Source organism: Lissotriton helveticus, chromosome 4_1 (assembly GCF_964261635.1).
Source record: "Lissotriton helveticus chromosome 4_1, aLisHel1.1, whole genome shotgun sequence".
Classification (NCBI taxonomy): Eukaryota; Metazoa; Chordata; class Amphibia; order Caudata; family Salamandridae; genus Lissotriton; species Lissotriton helveticus.
The window spans coordinates 192,532,301-192,552,613 of record NC_136063.1 but is presented as its reverse complement, the minus strand read 5'-3'; positions in this window follow the sequence as shown (position 1 = coordinate 192,552,613).

The following is a 20,313-nucleotide window of genomic DNA, read 5'->3' as shown; positions in this document are numbered from 1 at the left end:
GTAGGAAACCCTTAAAGAAGTCTCCTGCCTCTTGACTGGCAGTATCTTCTTCTTTACTAATAACGCCTCTCACAACTCTGGTCTTGTGATAGTCTGAGGCGACGGTAAAAGTCGGAGGTAAAAGATTCGCGATATAACATGTGCCCGAGAAGTCATGGGGCAACCATGTGTATGCGCGGTCATAACACACAAAGTAGGTACCCTTGGCAGTCAGAAAGACAGGGGAAGAGAGCATCGGTAAGACGTACGTGTCAACACAAGCGCTCTTCCCAAGCTGAGCTCTCGGATTTCGACCATGACCTTGCAGACAGAAACGACCCAAGTGAGGTACGATCCAGATCGGAGACCAGCTTTTAAGCTGTCTATCACCCACTGATACACTATACTCAGCGTCACTAAGATCCTTATATGCTCGTACTTCCTCCTCTGGGATAAGCGATACGTCAAAAATATCTCTATCTAAATCAGTTATAGCTATCACCAAAGACTTGTGGTACGGGCCAGGACCAAAACCTGCTGAGTGTGGCTCTCGATGGGGGTAGGAATCTAAGGCACTGCGAAACATACTTTGGAATGCTCGAGCTGACCCCTGGGGACTATAAGGAAGAACTAAATACGGAATACCCTTATCCATGGTATGTGGCATTAACCCACACACCCAACAATTAGTGGTATTCACCACCAACTGATGCTGATGTAGGAGTTGAACAAAGGAATTGTTCATAAATTCCGCACGTCTAACCTGTTCATGTTGGGGTAGGAGATGGAAAGAATGTGGAGGAATAGTGGGAACAAAATTTAGATCATGAGAAGGAGAGGTAGGTGAAATGATATCCAATAGTAACTGACTCCCAAAGTACACTCCACCCACCAATAGCATAGAAACAGTTAGAAATAATATAAAAACCTGCAACAGGAAATATTTTGTTCGGAACATCTTATGCAATTTAGATCTTTGCGCCGTTACTCTCTCTATTTCCGACAGCTTAGAAAACCCCATCTTCTAAAAAAAAAATAAACGTCCGTGACGTTCTTGACGCACTTTGTTCTGAGTAGCGATTATCAATTTCCAGGAGTTCCCAGAAACCGACAAAGGAATCGACCTAGTGTCAGAAACCTGCTAAACAGAAGAAAGTACCCGCACGGCCCTACGGTCAACCCAGATGGAAGGTTCTAACTACTTGAGCATTCAGTTTAATATCAGTCTTCTAGCTGTACTGGAAAAGAAAATACACATATAACATAAACTGTCCACAATGTTGATGGCAACAGTAAGGTGATACTGCTAATTAAAAAAAAAAAAAAAATTATACTTTATTAGTCCTTATTGTGCGGTCGAAGAAAATATCGACTTCTTCCTGGTTGAGTCTGCTCTTCAAACAACGGTTCAAATGGCAAAGCACGATTCGAGTGTTCAGGTAATAGTTCAGAACTCGAACTCTCCAATGTTGCTGACGAAGGTCTTGTCTTAAATGATTCGACAGAAATGTCTGATCGGACTGTATCGTTTTCTACAGGCTGAGCATCACTAAATGGCATAAGGCCCGGGACCGTACTGGTCTCTGTCGAGGCGACTCCTTTCTTGATCCATGCATCTGCTGGCAAAGGAAACGGAACTTTCTTGGTGTGGGTGGCATGCACCCAATGCTTTCTGCCTTCCAGTCGAACCGCCGTCCTTGTTGCCAGTAACACCTGGTGGGGACCCACGAACCTTGGCTCAAGATTTCGTTTTCGTCCAAAATTGCGGGTAAGCACCCAGTCACCTGGTTGGAGCCGATGACCAGGTCCCTCAGTTTGTGCCGGTAAAGCTTCAAAGACCTGTTGATGAATCAAACTCAATTTAGCAGTCAGATCATAAAGATAGTCAATCAACATTGGATATTCAATTCTGTTAAACTCCTTAGGCCTCGGAACTCCCCAAATATTCGCAGGACGGCCGAACACAATCTCATATGGGCTAAGCCCTACTCGAGAGTGCACGGTTGCCCTGGTCGATAAGAGAGCTAAAGGCAAAGCATCCGGCCACGATAAACCAGTCGTTGCCTGGATTTTGGCAAGTTTCAGTTTCAGGGTGCCATTATATCCTTCCACCAAACCAGCCGACTGAGGATGATTAGCGCTATGAAATTTTTGGACTATGCCTAGGCCACGACACACACTCTTCATCACACTTCCCACAAACTCACTTCCGTTATCTGACCATACAATCCGTGGCATTCCATACCTAGGGAAATATTCCTTGAGCAGGATTTTTGCTGTTGACAGGGCAGTATTATCCTTAAGAGGGTAGGCCTCAATCCATCTGGAGAACGCACAAACCACAACTAGAACATATTTCAGATTATTGCATCTCTCCATATGGATGAAATCCAATTGGATAACTTCAAAGGGACATGTAGGGGGAGCAAAGTGACCAGGTGGAGTGGGGGTGCCCTTACCAGGATTATACATCAAACATACCATACAGTTCTTAACCACTCTCTCCGCACACTTAGTAATCCCATCATTCTTCCATACAGGAGACAACAACTTGCATATGCCTTTCGCGCTAATATGTGCCGTGCCGTGGGCCATTGTAACAACAGCAAGCACATATGCATCCGGTAACATCCATCTCTGTTTTTCTGACAAGTCAACCCAACATCCATTCCCGTCTAACTTCCCCGTGCTTTCTTTCCACTTAGTCTTTTCCATCTCAGTGGCCTCGTTCTGTATTTCCTTCACACTTTCAATTGTGTCTTCACACATGCTTGTCTCCGCTGGCCATCTCACGGAGCTCGTAACATACATTCGATTTGTCAGATCTCTGGCTGTCTCCTTAGCAGTCTTATCCGCAAATGCATTACCGCGGCCCACATCATCTGTCACTTTCCGATGCGCACTACATTTAATTATGGCCACCTGCTTAGGCAATGTAAGTGCATCCAAAAGGTCGTTCACGAGCTGTCCGTGTTGGATCTTCGTGCCATGCGACGTGAAAAATCCTCTTTCTCTCCACAATCGACCAAAACTATGCGCTACGCCAAATGCATACTGACTGTCGGTGAACACATTCACTCGCTTTCCTCTGGACAACACACACGCTCTTGTCAGTGCAATTAATTCAGCCTCCTGGGCCGAATTCTGACTCAATCTCGCAGATTCCACAACCGTACTCAATGTCACTATAGCATACGCGGTTGTCACATCACCATTCGGCAATTTAAAACATGAACCATCAACATACAAAGTACCATCGGGATCTACCAATGGAGTATTTTTTCAGGTCAATACGACCCTTCGTCTCTTCTTCAGTTCTTGAATAGCAATCATGTGGTACTGTATCACCTGATTCCATGCCGATCGGCAACAATGTTGCAGGGTTCAACACATTGCAACGTTTTATCCGTATATGACTCGCCAAAAGGGTTAACTCATACCCAGACAACCTTGCACTCGTCAAGTGTTGAGTTTTTGTTCGATTCAAGAGAGTGTCAACTGCATGCGGAACCATCACCGTAAGCACATTATCCATGACCAGACCTGCGGACTGTCGAATGGACACCGCAGCTGCAGCTGTTGCTCTTAAACAACTCGGCAATGCTCTAGCTACTGGGTCTAAGGTCGAAGAAAAGTATGCACATGGACGCTGTTTGTCATCAAATTGTTGCGTCAAGACACTCAACGCACAACCATCCCTCTCGTGAACGTATAGTGTAAACGGCTTACTGTAGTCAGGGGTACCTAACACAGGAGCCGAACACAACGCATCACGTAATTCAGAAAAACTTTTCTGACACTCTTCAGTCCATGGTAAAGGAGTCGGAACATCCTTACACGTGAGGGCTAACAATGGTTTCGCTAACAATGAAAAATTTGGAATCCATTGTCTGCAGTATGACGTAATACCTAGAAAGGCACGTACATCTCTCTGAGTTTTTGGCACAGTCATTCGAGCAATTGCTGCAATTCGTTCTGGGGTCAACCTTCTCCCCTCTTTTGACAATAAGTGACCCACATAGGTTACTTCTTGACAACAATATTGCAGCTTAGAAGGTGACACCTTGTGATGTAGGTCACATAGATGTTGCAACAATGATACTGTAGCAGATCTGCAAATAGCTTCGGTATCTGCAGCCACCAATAGGTCGTCAACGTATTGGATCAAAGCCGCACCCGTCGGTAACACAAATGCATCAAGTTGACTTTTAAGGGCTTGGCTGTAGATCGATGGACTCTCACAGTAGCCCTGTGGTGCACGTTTAAACCTAAAACTGCGACCACCTAATGAGAATCCGAATAGGTCTCTGCTTTCCCCAGCGATCGGAATACTAAAGAACGCATTCTTCAGATCGATCACCGTAAACCAGGAGGCAGAAGCTGGAATCAGGGTTAACAAAGCTGTGATGTCAGGCACCACAGGAAACTGTGGGATCACTATTTTATTTACCTCTCTTAAATCAATTACAAAACGATACACAGGAGGTTTAGTTGGATCGGTTCGTTTCAAAATGGGTAACACAGGACTATTGCACACATTTCCCCGAGTTTCTTCGATGACATCTTTTTCGGTCAGGTCATAAATGATCGCTAATAGCGCTCGCTCACCATCAAGAGAGATACGATACTGAGGTATACGTGGTAATCGAACATTCGTTTTCAACTGGACCACATAGGGTGGAATGTTTAACAGGCCCACATCATTGGGACCTGTTGCCCATAAAGACGCAGGAAGAGAACTCAATTCCGGTGGGAACTTATCCATTGATAGGTACATAGGAGAGATAACCCTCTGACCTAACGTAAGCTCCACTCCTTCAGGAGAGCAATACAAAGTCGCATATAACCGTTTTAACAAATCCAGACCCAAAAGATTCTCACCACACCCAGTGGATAGAATCAATGGAGCCTCCAGCTCACGAGGACCAATCGCAAGGGACAAAGGGCTAGAGACAGGATTGCTAACAGGGGCGCCAGAGAATCCAATGGAAACATTCGTTAAGCCAGACAAAGGTGCGCCAGGGAGTTTGGAATGCATGATGGAACTTTTTGCTGCACCAGTGTCCAACAGAAAAGGCTCAACTACGCCAGATGTGGCAACCGCGACGTAAGGCCCTCTCTGATCAACCGGAACTGACACTACTCCCTCTCTTTGTCGATGGCTGTCCTAGTAACGGTCGTCTGCAACAATCTCATGCTCAACATAATAATCGTCCACATGGTACTGTGCAGATTTATCGGACCCCGCATTTCGCTGGTTGAAACAATTATTCGCGTCCGATGAAACAGTAGAGCGCTCAGGATTTTGAACGAAACCTCGACCTCTACCTCGAGAGGCCTGTTGAGGACCACCACGACCTCCCCGAGCCGAAACATTATTATAACGATCACGTAAAGCGGGACAATCAAATTTTATATGGCCCTCTCTCCTACAATATGCACACTGATTATACCCAAGCGTAGATCTAAAGTCAGAGGAGTCAGAGCGCGACTGCATCCTAGTGAACTGGGCTCGTGGTCGATACTGCTGTTGTAAATCATTTTGATTTGAACGTGGAGGATATGCCTTCTGCAACAAAACCTTTGTTTTGAGCTCCTTCGTTTTCTTGTCTGAACGATCACTTTCTTCCTTATAATAACCCGCCGGATTCTTACGCGGATCAGGCAAAGATTGTTTCACCTGCAAGACTTCTGATCGCTTCCATGGGAGGTGTATCCAAACAAGTTGGAAATGTGGCAAAACTGGGGGATTGGCAGCAGGAGCACCTGGCATCCATACTGGCGGAACCTCTCTCATAGGATATTGACCAGAGTTCGTTTTCGTATTATCGGTGTCATCATCAAATGACACACAAGAAGGCACTGTGGATCTAAAGGCTAACAATCGCTCTAATGCTCGTCGTACATTTCCACCCACAATCATACCGTTCGAAAACTGACTCTGGAGTTCCGTCATCTCAGGCGGTACATTATCCAAGTCATCATTATACCATTCTTCTCTCAAAAAGTTACACATTTCTTCAAACACGAATCTCTGAGTGGGCTCATTAAACTGAGAGAATGTATCAAAAACCATGCGCGGAGGGTAGTTAGCAGGGTGTCTTATCCATCTACGCGCCATAGTTACCAACGTGGCACTCTCCCTTCCACCAGGGATTTGACTTCGTCTCTGGGGAGTTTCAGAGACATCGGATCGAAATAGCGATCCAGAAAGTGGGGAGTAAAGGGTAGTGTTAGAACCTGAGATGCCAGGTCACCTAGGGTAGCCTGGCCTAGGGGTAAGACAAGCAATTCTAGAGGCACAGTGTGAAGGTTGCAGACCACCCAATAGTAAATCCACGCAATAACACACAAAAACAAAACTACACCAAAGTATAGGAAAATAAGTACTGCTTTATAAAAATAATATCTTTGTTCTTTTGCTTTCAGAATACACCACTTAATACACTTCAGGTTGTCTTGGAATTAGCAAGTAGTTTTAAACTGCGAAGCAATTTACCAGCTAGTCTCAACAATACAGTACATTTGTCATTAAATCAGTAATAATACTCTCAGATTTGTTAACTTAAATCAATAAACAATATCAATAGTACATTTAATCAGGCTCCAGAAGTAATTGGATATGGTTACTATGCAGTGCACTATATTTGTCTCCCACAGTACCAATAACCCCCCCCCCCCCTCTTTCTAGTACACAGTCACTGAGGGTTACTAATATATCAGACTTTATATAGACACCAGCAACCTTTCTTGGCTTATTCAGAAACTCTACTCCATCAGTGGGAGGGGGCAAGCTGTCATTAATTATCAAGAGCCAGGGGTTGATTGTGACTTTTATACTCCTTGCACCCCACAGGTAACCAGGCTTCTTGAGTCAGTTAGTGTTTAACAGTGAAGCCTCTCGTTTTCCAGGCTCTCCTCCCTCCTCCTCTCTCTCAGTTTCACCCAGTGTGGGGAGGAAGCCAGACGAACAGGAGGCCTAACCAGCTCTCTCTCGCCACCCCTCACTCCTCCCTGCTTACTTGTGAGGGTGGCCAGCAGGCGGATCTTCCGCTCACCGTCTGTACCTTAAGACGCTTCTCTTCTCCTGCTTGGCCTCTCCGCCCCCTGTGGAGCAAAACCGAAGCGCTGACACAATGAAACAGCCGCTCAACAGGCTACTCCTCACCACTACGGATCTGTCCCTCGGCGCGCAGATCGGTCCTCAGCTCCTTTGATAGAGACGCCTCTCCTCAGCTCCCTTCAGCGGTGAAGTCGTCGTTTTCCACACGCGAGGCTTCTTCCGCGCATGCGCGAAGATACAGTGTCTCCGCACTGGGCCTGCTCGGTCCTAGGCCCCTCCTGCAAGGCAGTCCTTCAGTCAGAGGGGAGTTAGCGCGCTGGCGCCGGGCATGTACACTACGCCCTCACTCTTCTCACACACTGGGACCGGGGAATTTCCCACAGGACGGCGCCTGCGTCCAGCGACGGCCTCGCTACCTCTCCTCACAGTTCCAGCGATCTCAGCGCTAGTCCAGCGCTATTCCACCAGCGCAGGCTTGGGGGTCGCTTTACTCAGCCTTACCCTGCTTCTGCCTCTCTTAAGGATGGCTCCTCTTCACCACTTGAATTCGCCCCAGCCAGTAAGTGATAAACTCTGGGGGGGGGGGGGAAAGGTTCTGCCACTAAAGAAAGTCACGGCAGCCAGTGGCAGGATACAGATGTCCACTGCACGAGGGGGGCCACAAGGATTTACCCCTACCTCTACTGAACACTGCTCAAGAAGAGCCTCTCTCTGCTGGGCAGAGGACTGCGCACCGCAGCACTGCAGTCTCCTTCTCCTGAAGACTTCCCCTATATTATTTAGGCAAGGGGCAAGCTAGGCGCCCAGGGTCTCCAGTAACCCTCAACAGCGGGGCCAGGACAAGTAACCAAAAGGGGAGTAGTGGGGTGGATCAATAAGGCAGCTTCCCAGTCCAGGAGGTCAACCCTATGTCTAACCTTTTCCCACCCTTAGCTACAGCCTGTCCTCCAGCTGACTTCCACAGGTAGACAAAATGGCTGCCCCGCATTCCGCCTTATATAGGCTGCCCCTCAGTGGTCCAGAATGGACCAGAAGGTTCTGGAATGCCCTATACTGGTCTATGGGTAAGTCCTGGGCTTGGCAGTTAGGGCAGTTGGTAGCCACCATTTTGTGGTTCCAACTTTCCCTGTCAGAACAGGCCTCAGGGCCTGAGGTAAAAGAACACCTATCCCCTTGACCAACACCTATAAAAAGTAGTAGACACAAAATTATTAAGAGTATGAGGGGCAAAAAGGGGACAAAATAAATAATAATAAGGAGGGACTACGCAAAAAAATCCAGACAGGTCTAACAGGTAGCAACAGTATTAGAGAAAGAAGAACAGGAGCAACAACATTAGAAGTGAACGTAGGGACAGCAGAGGTAGCCAGGACAGTTGAGGTAACAGGAACAATGGACTGAGGAGGTACAGGCAAAGGAGCAGTAGGAATAGGAGCAGGTAGTGGGACAAACGCAGGACCAACAACAGGCCGACCAGCAGCCGCTGGAACAACAGGAGGAACTACAGGAGGAACTACAGGGGCTGTAGCACCCTGTGCATAAGGAGGTGGTGATTTCAATAAAATAGGCTAACAAGGGATCCTCCTTCACATCTTCTTCCTTTTGAACATGATTAGATGGTAAAACCGGATAACATTTATCTACCTGCATGTGATGCAGTCTAGTAGAAACTTCTATCTCTTTTTCTGCTTTATCTCGCTGATATTGTTCTGCACCTTGCATCATCGTAATAATACCTTCTTTTTTATTTTTCTTAAGCTGTTTGATTTCTTTCTGCTTGGCCTCTTTACGCCATAACCGAAAGGAATCAAACATAGCAGGCCTAGCTTTCTTTTTAAACAATTTAGCTTCAAGATTATCTAAAATCGTAATTTCAAAACTTCCATGCGGTGGCCAACTAAGGTCACCATCGTTTTTCGTATAACAAACCCAATATTCATTATATATAATAGGGCCTACACCATGTCGACTATAGAGCTCATAAATTGGAGTTCCAACTGGAGGTATCGGACACGAGTCCTCCAACCGGGAATCAGTGTTATAACATTTAAAGAAACCAAAGAAACCACTACGGCTAGGCATCTTGCTCACTAACCAAGTATCAAACTTCAAGGGTTATCGAAGCGCTAAATCTTCGTGAAAGACAAAACCCTCGGTTTTTGGCAATTGCAACTGTCAAATAACAACTAAGAACCAACAACTAAGCACCACAAATGCAATGGAACCATGAAAAACAACTAAGCTTCAACAACAAACAAGGATACTGGGAGCGACCCACAAATACTTAACTGAGAGTACAATGGCGTCACCAGGAAGGCCCGTTTATCGTCTCACCGTACAAAGGACTACGCCAGGCGCCAAAACAGGTCGACAGTCAGGGCATCGGTCCGTCGCAGCCGTCAGGGGCGGGAATCTTCACGGGAAAAATCTTCGGACCACTTATTTCGACAACAGGATCGATGAAGCGGGGTGCACCTTCCCTCCGGGATTTCACACGAAGTTCCTCACAATCGTCAGGCTTTGGACCGGTACCGCTGATGTCGCCCTACATTGGGCGCCAACTGAAGGACTGGACTTTCTTTAAGGTCCAGCGGTGCCAGGGAACAACAACTGAAACCTTCGTGGGATACCTGTTCAGCGCACAAATGACAGAGACACGGGACACTTCCTTCGGCGTCAAAGATCAGCGTTTATTACTGCAGGGAGGCAAAAGTCACAAGAAGTACAACAGAGTGTAGGTTCTGAGAGTCTGCTTCAAATTGCAAATGTGGATCGCTCCTTATATACACGTTTTCGTCATTACACAACATAACGAACAAAAGGTTACAACTCAGTTCTCACAGTAAACTTCAAAAAGGATTTCATTCGTGCTTTCAGAAACCCAGAACATGATTACAGTAGCATTTGCCAGTTCCCAACTGTAAAAGCACTTTATCTCACCATTAGGCACATTCCAATCTAGTTGTAAACGGAAAAAGGGGGGAGACAGAAACAGGTGCAAGGAAGACAGACAACAGTTCGACGAAGGGTGTGGGGGTAATGTCGGAAGCAGGACCACAGGATCAAAGCGTTCGAGCCTGGCGGACGCAAGGCTGAAACAATAGACCGACACGGCATGATTACCCCCGAGCGGAGCCATCTGCCTTTGCAATGTCATCCCCCTCGTAATAAAAGACGCACAAAAGGGATATGCATCTTCCGTAAGGCTTGGGAAACCCAGGGTCATGAAGCGAACATTGGCCTGTGTGCCGACTACGTGAGGGCAAGAAAACAAAATGGATGCCGTGTCTAAAATGGAACCCGAGGGTTCAGATGAAGAAACCAGGAAATAACCGGAACCCTTCCGAGTAGCGCAGCGAAAACGCATGCACCCACTAAACTCGTTATTTGCGGTTCATTGATACCAAACTCGTCCATATTCGTTCATACCCGAAAACGTCATTACGATTCTTACAGAACCTCAGACAGACGCGGTGGGCCCGGAGTGGAGGCCCAACCAAACACTCCTTTGGAGGCTCCATGCCACGGCTACAAAACTATGCAAAACTCGATTAGGAAGTGAACATTCGCAGCAGTCTGCTAACCCCAAGTTCTCCGGCAACCGCGATCTGAGGACCGACCCCCCACTGGCCTGGAGACTGACTGGGGCCCTTGCACCTGTGAGATCCGATCCAACTGAAGGCTCGACTGGATGCTGGGATCGTGAGCCACCTGGGGCACAGGTTCACGGCTTGCCCCGACACACTACTACACGGACCCACCACCTGCGCTGGAGGCGCTTAGGAGGCCGGCTGCTCTGCCCCGAGACAACGGCCACCGGAAACACCTCCCAGCGGACTGACACCACTGCCGGACCAGGAGACGACATTCGCCTCGCTCCAGGGCTCAGCGGTACAGCACCGTTAATTGAGTCGCCTCGCACATGTCCGGAGGGGTGAGAACCCGCACTGGAACCGGAGGGGCCCCGCCGAAGGGAAAATCTGACAAGTCACTACACAAGATGGCGGCCGACCAAGTAACCTCACGACTCGATAACATGCTCGCCGCTATGGAACGATTGGAGCAGTCGCTCCAACAGACCAGAACATCTCTGGAATCCAAAATAGACAGTGTCGCCATAGACCTCACCCACGTAAGGGACGACCACAAGAAACTGGCCGATAGAACGAAGACACTGGAGGGAACAGTAAACGACCTTGGCCCCGCAGTCTCACAAACCGACAAACAAGTACAGGATCTCCTGAACAGGGTGGAGTACCTAGAGGACCGCGCGGAAGATGCAGAAGGGAGAGCGAGACGCAATAACATCAGGCTCGTCGGGGTCCCGGAAAAATGGGAAGGCGCCCGACCAACCCAACGTTTGGAAGACTGGCTACGTGAGCTACTACCGGAGGACGCACTCTCGCCGCAGTTCGTGGTGGAAAGGGCACATCGTGTACCCACGAGACCTTATACCACCGGATCCAACCCGAGGCCGCTGCTTTTCAGAGTCCTGAACTACCGTGACAGAGACTCTATCCTGAGGGAAACCAGGCGGCTCGGGGAAGTCCGAATCGACAACACTACGGTGATGTTCTTCTCAGACTACACCATACAGGTACAACGTCAGCGCCATGATTTCCTGGAAGTGAAACGCCGACTGCGAGAGGCAGGCCTCAAGTACTCTCTACTCTTCCCCGCAAAGCTGAGAGTGGTGGCGAGAGACAAAACCTACTTCTTTAACAACCCTGTGGAGGTGAGCGACTGGCTCGATAGTGGAACGGACACAGCGCCCAGACACGAACTGACTCCTGAGCCAAGACCTCGGAGCCGTGGGCCGCGACGCCGGCGTAGGAACAAAGACCACAAAGCCAGCCGCCCGGACAACGCGGCTCACCACTCCCCACCACTGGACCAAATACTCCAAGAACAACGAGACGCACTCCGGAGGGTCTCCCAAATCAGCACTTCACCGACCTCGGAAAATAATCAAGCCACGAGCCCGCAGATGGCTCAAAGTGACGAAGAGGCTGTCTACGGGATACCAGACTCTCAATTATCGGTGGAACTCCCGGATGTCACGCCACAGACGGCCGACATGTCCCACTGAAACACAACGCATGCACTCATCGGATAATGCCGGGGCGGCGTGGATGGGACTAGCGGACAGACAACACCTGAGACGCCTCAACCAGGGCTGCATCTGATGATATCCCTCGCCGCCTTGGCAGCAGACGGAGAGACCCTGCCGCAGTGAGTACTCGCCCAGAGGTATGGACGCTATGAGAGCGACACGTGGGTGGGATTGTATACATGTCATGGCATCAGCCCGTTTCGCAGGGAAACATTCCTACTCCGTGAAATTGGGGAGTGCATTTTGCCTCTCCCCATAGTACACACATGGTTCACATAACGGCCACACTGTTGGTGACAACTCTAACTCCATGAGAGCCACGTTTGAATGCTTGGTGGGAATGACTCGTAGTCGGGGAAGGGCTACAGATTGACCTCACTTGATTGGACATTGAAGAACTGCCTCATTGATTCCTAGCTCAAGCTGCCCCCTAGACTTGAACACTAAAATTTCGCCTTCTTGGCGTGTTTGGACGGCGACATGTTCCGTTGCCGACCTTTTGGTATTTGCTGCTACTTAGCACTGTTAGTACACCCTGTTACATTTCCCACTTCCCACCTCAGAGAATTACCTACACTGTTGATTAAAATGTCAGAATTTGTGCCTGCAGAGAGAGGAGGGAGGGGGAGAGGGGCTTTGTGGAGACGGTCGCATGGGGGATGGGGGACGGGGGAGGCGGATGCCTTCTACCAGGACAGTTGTAATGGCTGAAATTAGGATTTGCACGTGGAATGTGAGGGGAATGCACACACCATCGAGATGCTACCAAATATACTCATACCTACGCCGACATAAGTTTCATGTCGTCTTCCTACAGGAAACGCATCTAAATACAGCTGAGGTACACGCGCTGCGCAAACGATGGCGCGGGCAGATCTATGCAACGGAGTATTCCTCCTATGCCCGCGGGGCACTCATATGGATAAGACCGGGCACTCCTTGGGCAGTCATGGATACACAGATAGACACAGGGGGTCGGTATGTAATATCGAGAGGCAGGCTTGATGGACATCCTGTAGTTCTTGCCTCCTTGTACTCCCCTAACACCGATCAGGGAGGCTTCCTTGGATGCCTCTCCATGGCGCTGGCGCCCTGGCATGGGCTCCCATGGATCCTCGGGGGTGACTACAATTGCGTCCTGGACGTACACTTAGACAGATCCACTGCACCCCCGCCTAACGCTCCAGCACACAACACCACGAAGGCTCTCCTCAACTGGGCCCAGCAATGGCGCCTACAAGACGTATGGAGGACTCGCAACCCAGCGACACGCACGTACTCATACTGGTCGGGCGCGCATGCGCTACATGTCCGCTTGGACAGATACATGGTTTCCCCTGATCTTCTTCCAATGGTCCTAGACACCCAATACATGGGCCGTACCCACTCAGATCACAATCCGCACACACTGGTCATTGCTTGGGACGTCCCACACCCTCCCATTCCCACATGGCGCCTCCAACCAGACCTCTTACTTGACGCGACCTTCCGCGACTCCATACTTACACAATCGGCTCAATACTTCGAACTCAATGCTGGCACAGCATCCTCTCCCCAGACTGAATGGGATGCTTTCAAAGTGGTGGCCCGGGGGCTCTGCCTGGGGACGCAGGGACACATGAGACGCCAAATTGAACGGGACCTGACACGATTGGAATCGGAACTACTAGACCTCGAGTGCCCTGCGGGGGAAGAAGCACACGCCCGGCTGACGGCAGCTAAGGCGAAACATGACCGCCTACTAGACCGTCTACGAAGTATCAACTTCGCGGCACACTCCGCCCGGGTCCATAGACAAGGTGATAGACCAGGCAAACTGTTGACCTGGCTGATCGAACGGGAAGATCGATCTGCCCCAATATCGGCCATTCAGGCTAGAGACGGCGCATTACTATACTCCCAGCGCCAAATACACGAGGCATTCACGGGTCATTACACAGGCCTGTATTGCTCCCGATTACGCGTACCACTGATTGCCATCACGGAATATCTCTCTGACATACCTTTCCCTACCCTAACACCGACACAGCAGGACGACCTCGGGGCACCGTTGGATCCTGAGGAACTCCGCGACACCATCTTTAATCTCTCGAATGGCAAGACTCCGGGACCGGATGGCTTGCCAGCCGAGTTCTATAAGGCCGCCTCAGACATTCTGATCCCACACCTAGTGAAGATGTACTCTGCGGCGGTAGATGATTTCGCATTACCCCCGACACTCAACGAGGCAACCCTTGTCTCCTTACTTAAGCCTGGCAAAGATAGCACACAGATGGGCTCTTACCGTCCTCTCGCACTCCTGAATACAGATTACAAAATTCTTGCCTCCGCGCTGGCCCCTATGGTTCCTGCGCTGGTACACCATGACCAAAATGGGTTCGTTCCGACGAGACACACATCTCACAACATCCGCCTGCTATTCCGACTGCAGGATTACGCCACTAGACAGTGGCCACGCGCAGGGTGCCTCGTACTTGACCTAGGGAAGGCGTTCGACTCGGTCGAGTGGCCCTACCTACGGGCGATCATGGAGAAGTTCGAGCTTGGAGATGACTATCTGACTCTAGTCGGACTCTTATACCGTGAACCCACGGTCCAAGTCCGCACTGGCGCGTTACTCTCTGACCCCATTCGTGTGAGGAGGGGCACCAGACAGGGTTGCCCATTGTCGCCCTTACTGTTCTCCTTAGCAGTAGAACCCCTGGCTGCGACACTCCGGTCACAGGGAAATGGCTGGGGCATACCATTGGCAGACGGACTACATGTAGTGTCATTGTATGCCGATGACCTTCTCTTGTACGTTAGAGACCTGAGCGACGTCCCGGAGTCCCTCACTACCATCTTCGGCACCTTTGAGGAGATGTCGGGATTGCGAGTAAACTGGGCCAAATCGGGGATATACTCCTTCAGTCCGAACGTTCCCGAATGTGACGTACATTTCGGAGGTGAGAGGTTGCAGTGGTACCCCGACACGTTCAGATATCTCGGGATACACATCTATCGAGACCCCACAGGCATCTTGGAAGGGAACCTGATGAGGGCGATAGCTTCTACCCGAGCACAGGTAGGGTTCTGGAATACATTACCGCTAAATGTCCCAAGTCGAATAGCCTTAGCAAAAATGATAGTCCTGTCGCGACTGTTATATTATTTTGCGAATCTACCAACGTATGTACCCACCCGGGTGTTCCGAGATCTCGAGATCCTGCAGAGAGAACTAATATGGAACAAGGGACGGCCTCGAGTTGCGTTGACGAAGCTCTATATGCCCACTGAGGAGGGCGGCCTAGCGGTTCCCAACATGGAGCTCTATTATCTAGCGGCGCAAATGCAGTGGGTGTCAGGCTGGCTGGGTGGTAAGAGCCTGGGCGACACGGCCACGGACACCACTGCCTGGTCCCTACTCCAAATCCACGTACTGTTCCATCCGCTGACGCGGACTTCCCGACCACCGCAACTGCTACTCGCAGTGGCGCGCAGATGCTTCCTCCGCTGCTTGCGTCTAACACGGGCGACGACTCCATATGCGCCGATATTGCCAATATTAGGAACTCCGACAGCGGCGGGGACCCTGACCACTGGGAGGCTGGAAAGCTGGAACACCGCGGAGGTGGAAACGCTGGGCGACCTTTACTCTGACAGCGCCCTCCTCCCCTTTGCAACCCTCGCGAGAGACACATCCCTTCCGGCCGGACAATTCCTGACTCACGCGTCCCTCGTTCATGCTTTGACTTCCGCTTGGGGAAACATGTCGAGTGAGCCACCAACACATCACTTCCTGCAGTACCTTCATGTCATGAGCAACGGCACGCACATTATTCATTGGTTAACGCAAGCACTCCTTTTGCACACACACCCGACAACCACACACCTGAGGGAAAAATGGGGGAGAGACTGGATGGATAAAGAGTGGGCAATGATCCTAGTTAGCCCAGTGAACGTCCCCCGCAGCCCTCGCTTCAAAATCATACAGTTTTACATATTGCACCGCGCGTACCTCACCCCGGGCAAGATAAATAAGTATTTTTCAGTCACAAACACTGCATGCGGCCGCTGCTCCCTTCTAGGCGCTGACCTCCTCCACATGCTCTGGCTCTGCCCCGCCCTCCAGCAGTACTGGGACGGAGTGACCGGGTTACTAAGACATTGTACCAAGGAGCGGGTGCCGCACACATGGGAGGCCTGTATATTGGGTTTGTACAAACGCACGAGACTAAATAAAGTCCAGACTAGATACTGGGATCTTGGGCTTATCACAGCTAAAAGACTACTTACCAAGCGGTGGAAAGCGGACACGCCCCCACATCTTCGACACTGGTGTCTGTCGCTGACTAACTGGGCGAGGGCTGAGAGCTCTGTCCTGAAGCGGGAAGAGACAGCAGGGCTCAGAAAGTTCCCCATCGCACAACAATGGGAAGACATACTACATTCTTTCCACCAGAAATGTGTGGAACAGGGACTTATGTGAGATATTATGTACCGCCTCCCCCCACTCTCTATTGCGCATCCCTGCGAATCATGCATGACGTACCATACGCCACCCAGCTGACCAGTATGCAGCACACACCGTTTTGCTTGTGACATACAGTTTCACACTGAAGACTACCTGCCCCACTCACGAAGGAGCGCGACCGTAAGAGACGCTACAGCGGGAGCACAGACACTACACCGGACTGACACGCCTAACGAACGCTTGGGGACTCCCCCCCCCCCCAATAATACACTGCCTCATGAACAGCCTGCATTGACCCGCCCCCCTCCCGATCTCCTGCCTACTTACCTTGTGAGATACGACTGACACGCTGATTCCGATCCCCCCCTCTCGACACTATGGCGAATTCTGCCCACACTTACCCCTACCAGACTCCTAAATGGCCCACGTTCCTGTTTTGTAGTTCATTATAGGTATAGTTTTATCCCCTTTTAGACCATATCCGTACACATACAACTCCGCGTCTCATACCATTTGAGCATCATGGCACCCTTGGACGTGACAGCTAGGAATTAGACATCGCTCCTGGGCGCTGAGATACAGAGCACCTATTTCCGCGGGAATGGGCAACCAAGGCGGTTATGCGCCCCAAACACGACGCTGCACACCCTCATCACTCGATCATATGACACCGTGCCCGTCTGACTGTCGACCCACACAGGGACACTTACCAATGACACGTGTAGGATATAAAGGGTTCAGAAGTTGCAAGTGCTATTGATGAGGGTTGACTCAGAGCAGCTCCACTGGTCCGCTGACTAAATAAGGAAAACCCATAGACCACACACTTACATGACAACGTATACTTGCATGATTACAGTGATATGTGATGTACTGATATACGCTGCCGGACCCCAGGGTTGTCGGCCTTGAAGCTGTGTGCATTTATTCCACTCATAATTATGTCCTTTAACTGCGGCTGGCCCGGTTGGGTTGTAAGCTACAACGCTGTGTATACTGTATGTCGGACAATAAAGGTCTTTAAAAAAAAAAAAAATGAGTGAGGTGAGTGTGTATGCAACAGGCTCTGGAAAACGAGTGTGGATATAGAAAGTTTACCCTACAGCCACATAAACCCGTAAAAGATGCTGTTCCTAAAAACTGATGAAACCTCACAAAGCTCAGAGTGCTACCAGATGGTAGAAAGGGAGAAGAGTTGTCAAAGCTATGTGATGGGGAAATGCCACATAGGTTTACTAGCTGCTCCTGCTTGGAAGTAGCTGTGCCTTGAAGTACCAACAGGAAACATTTGCAGTAGATGAAACTCTTCCAGCTGTCAATGGCATCACAGACAACAAACATTCCATGATGACAAATGTGATGACATAGAAATGTTCCATGGCCAACAGGCTAACTAGAACACCCCCAGTCACCGCAGCAGGTTATTTTTGGAGGTCAACAACTACTTTGTAGCTGATTTCCCTCCTACCAGACATTTCCCACTGCTGAAGAGAAAGGACACTCAAAACGCCTTCTCAATAAATGGTCACAGGTTATGGTATGCCATTCCACCATTAAACGGATCCAAGCCATTCCTTGAAGTCTTTAAATCTGAGATGAAGGCTCTACTCTTCCAACAATTCCTCCTAAATGCCCCCACTATGATCACCATATAGCCAGGTTCCAGAGATATTTAGAATTAAAGAGAAATGGGAAAGTGTGTCAGGGTCAGCGCCTGCCGAGTTAATAATCAGGACCTCACCCCAGTGACTACATATCAGGGGAAGCTCCGGTAGGAGGGGCTTCTGGGTACTTGAGACGAGCAAGCACATTAGGCTACGTGTGTGACCCTGATAGAGAGACATGGACAGTGTTTCTCGCAGCTGCAAAACTTTGGAATTGACAGTACTTATTTCCGGTAACTACAGTGGTTGGTGGATGGTGGAAACTGACTTTTCGGGTATTACTCCCTTTAGTGAGATCATTTGAGTGTAGTAGAAACGTTTAGCATTATCTAATCTATCTGTTTTATGTTTTCAGGTATCCCTTTCCCTGCTGTTTCTATCCTAATTCCTTTCCCATCCTTGATCACCTCAATACTCTGTGCCTCTTGGGTCAGCATTGGGGATATCGAGAGGTGGACCCCTTTGAGCATCGCCTGGATCACGTGGAGTACCTGTGGCCGTGACAAAGTGTCTGTATTAATGCTTCCCCATCACTTGAGCAGGACACAATAGGAATACAATAATATTTTACATGCCACCTACTTTCGGGAAACGTCCTCCATCTATTTTGGAACACATCCCATTCCTATTTGCTTCTTGTCTAAAAACAAGCTAATCAGACAAGAAATGATCAGAGTGAGTTCACTGATATCTTTCTTTTAGGTACCCTTCTTTAGTTTTATCAGCATATCACCTTCTATATAGAATTCCCTATCTTCTATGGTTTTGTTCTGAATACTCTGTATATGCTGCAACATGACCAGATGTGATAAACTGCCTAGATCATACTATTGTATCTTGCACATAGTTGCAACCCATATTTTATTTTCATTTTCCCACCAAGATACAAAGGGCGTCACTATAAGTAATGGTTTCTTCTGTGCACTCTATACTGTATAGAACACTCTTGCACCCCTTGTAGTTGAGTCATTCCTATAAAAAACCCACAATAAATAAATAAATGTGATTTTTCACTAATAAAGTACATAGCACATCTTCCACTGGTTATGTCTTATCTATATTGGTGTCTGCTTACGTGTTGCACATATACCACAAGGATTTACCACGGCTAATGCATTGCTGAGTGAGCAACTTACCAAGGGACGGTTCACCTTTCTGCACTATATGGTTTTGGCTTTGTGGTTCCGCATCCAGTGTGTGACCTCTCTCTCCCACAGCCTAGTACTCCTATTAGGTAAAATATGTATACACTAAAGAGCTGTGCATTTGCCTGAAAAAAAAATACTGCATTAGCTTCATGACATTGACAGTACAGTACTGATTCCAATTATAAAGAGGGTGCTGTAACATTTAATGGCAACATTATCTCTCCTCGCTGCTGTTTGAGCAGAACAGTAAATAAATTGGAATGCATTCATTTCATTGCAGCGCAGCTATTGCTAGACAGATAATTAACTGCTGGAATAAAGGAAATCATGTAACAAGCAGAGTAACAAAACAGGGCATTAGAAATGCTTTTTGGCTTTTGCAGAAGCAACACAGTCCTCCAGCACAGGTAGGAAAGGCTGACTCAGCCTCTGCTACTGCAGAAATGGTGCCTTGCTGACATTATTAGACTGACTGTATTCAGTGCTTAATTTGTAAATAAAAGTGCCAGTACCGGAAGCTCACCTCCGAAACACCGGCTGCTGCAATTGAATGTGTAAGCACGGAATACCACAAGCAGGGACAGCTCCTCAGCTGAGGCGGGGGAGCTTTGCAACACTGCTCTCAAAGCAGTGAAACACGGAAAAATAAAATGATAATACATTTGTTATTATCATTTTGTTTTTGGTAGCTATGGGGCTGGGTTGGGGCAGGGATGGGGTCACAGAGGGAGGAGTGATAGGCACACTTTTAGTGCGCATGACTGCTTAGCTGACGGTCTAGGGCCGGCCAAACAGTCATGCACACTTTACCTGCTCCCCACCAAGCTATAATGCACAGCCTGGATGGGGAACATGCTCAAGTTTCCAGTCCCGGTCTGAGCGCCGAACAACGG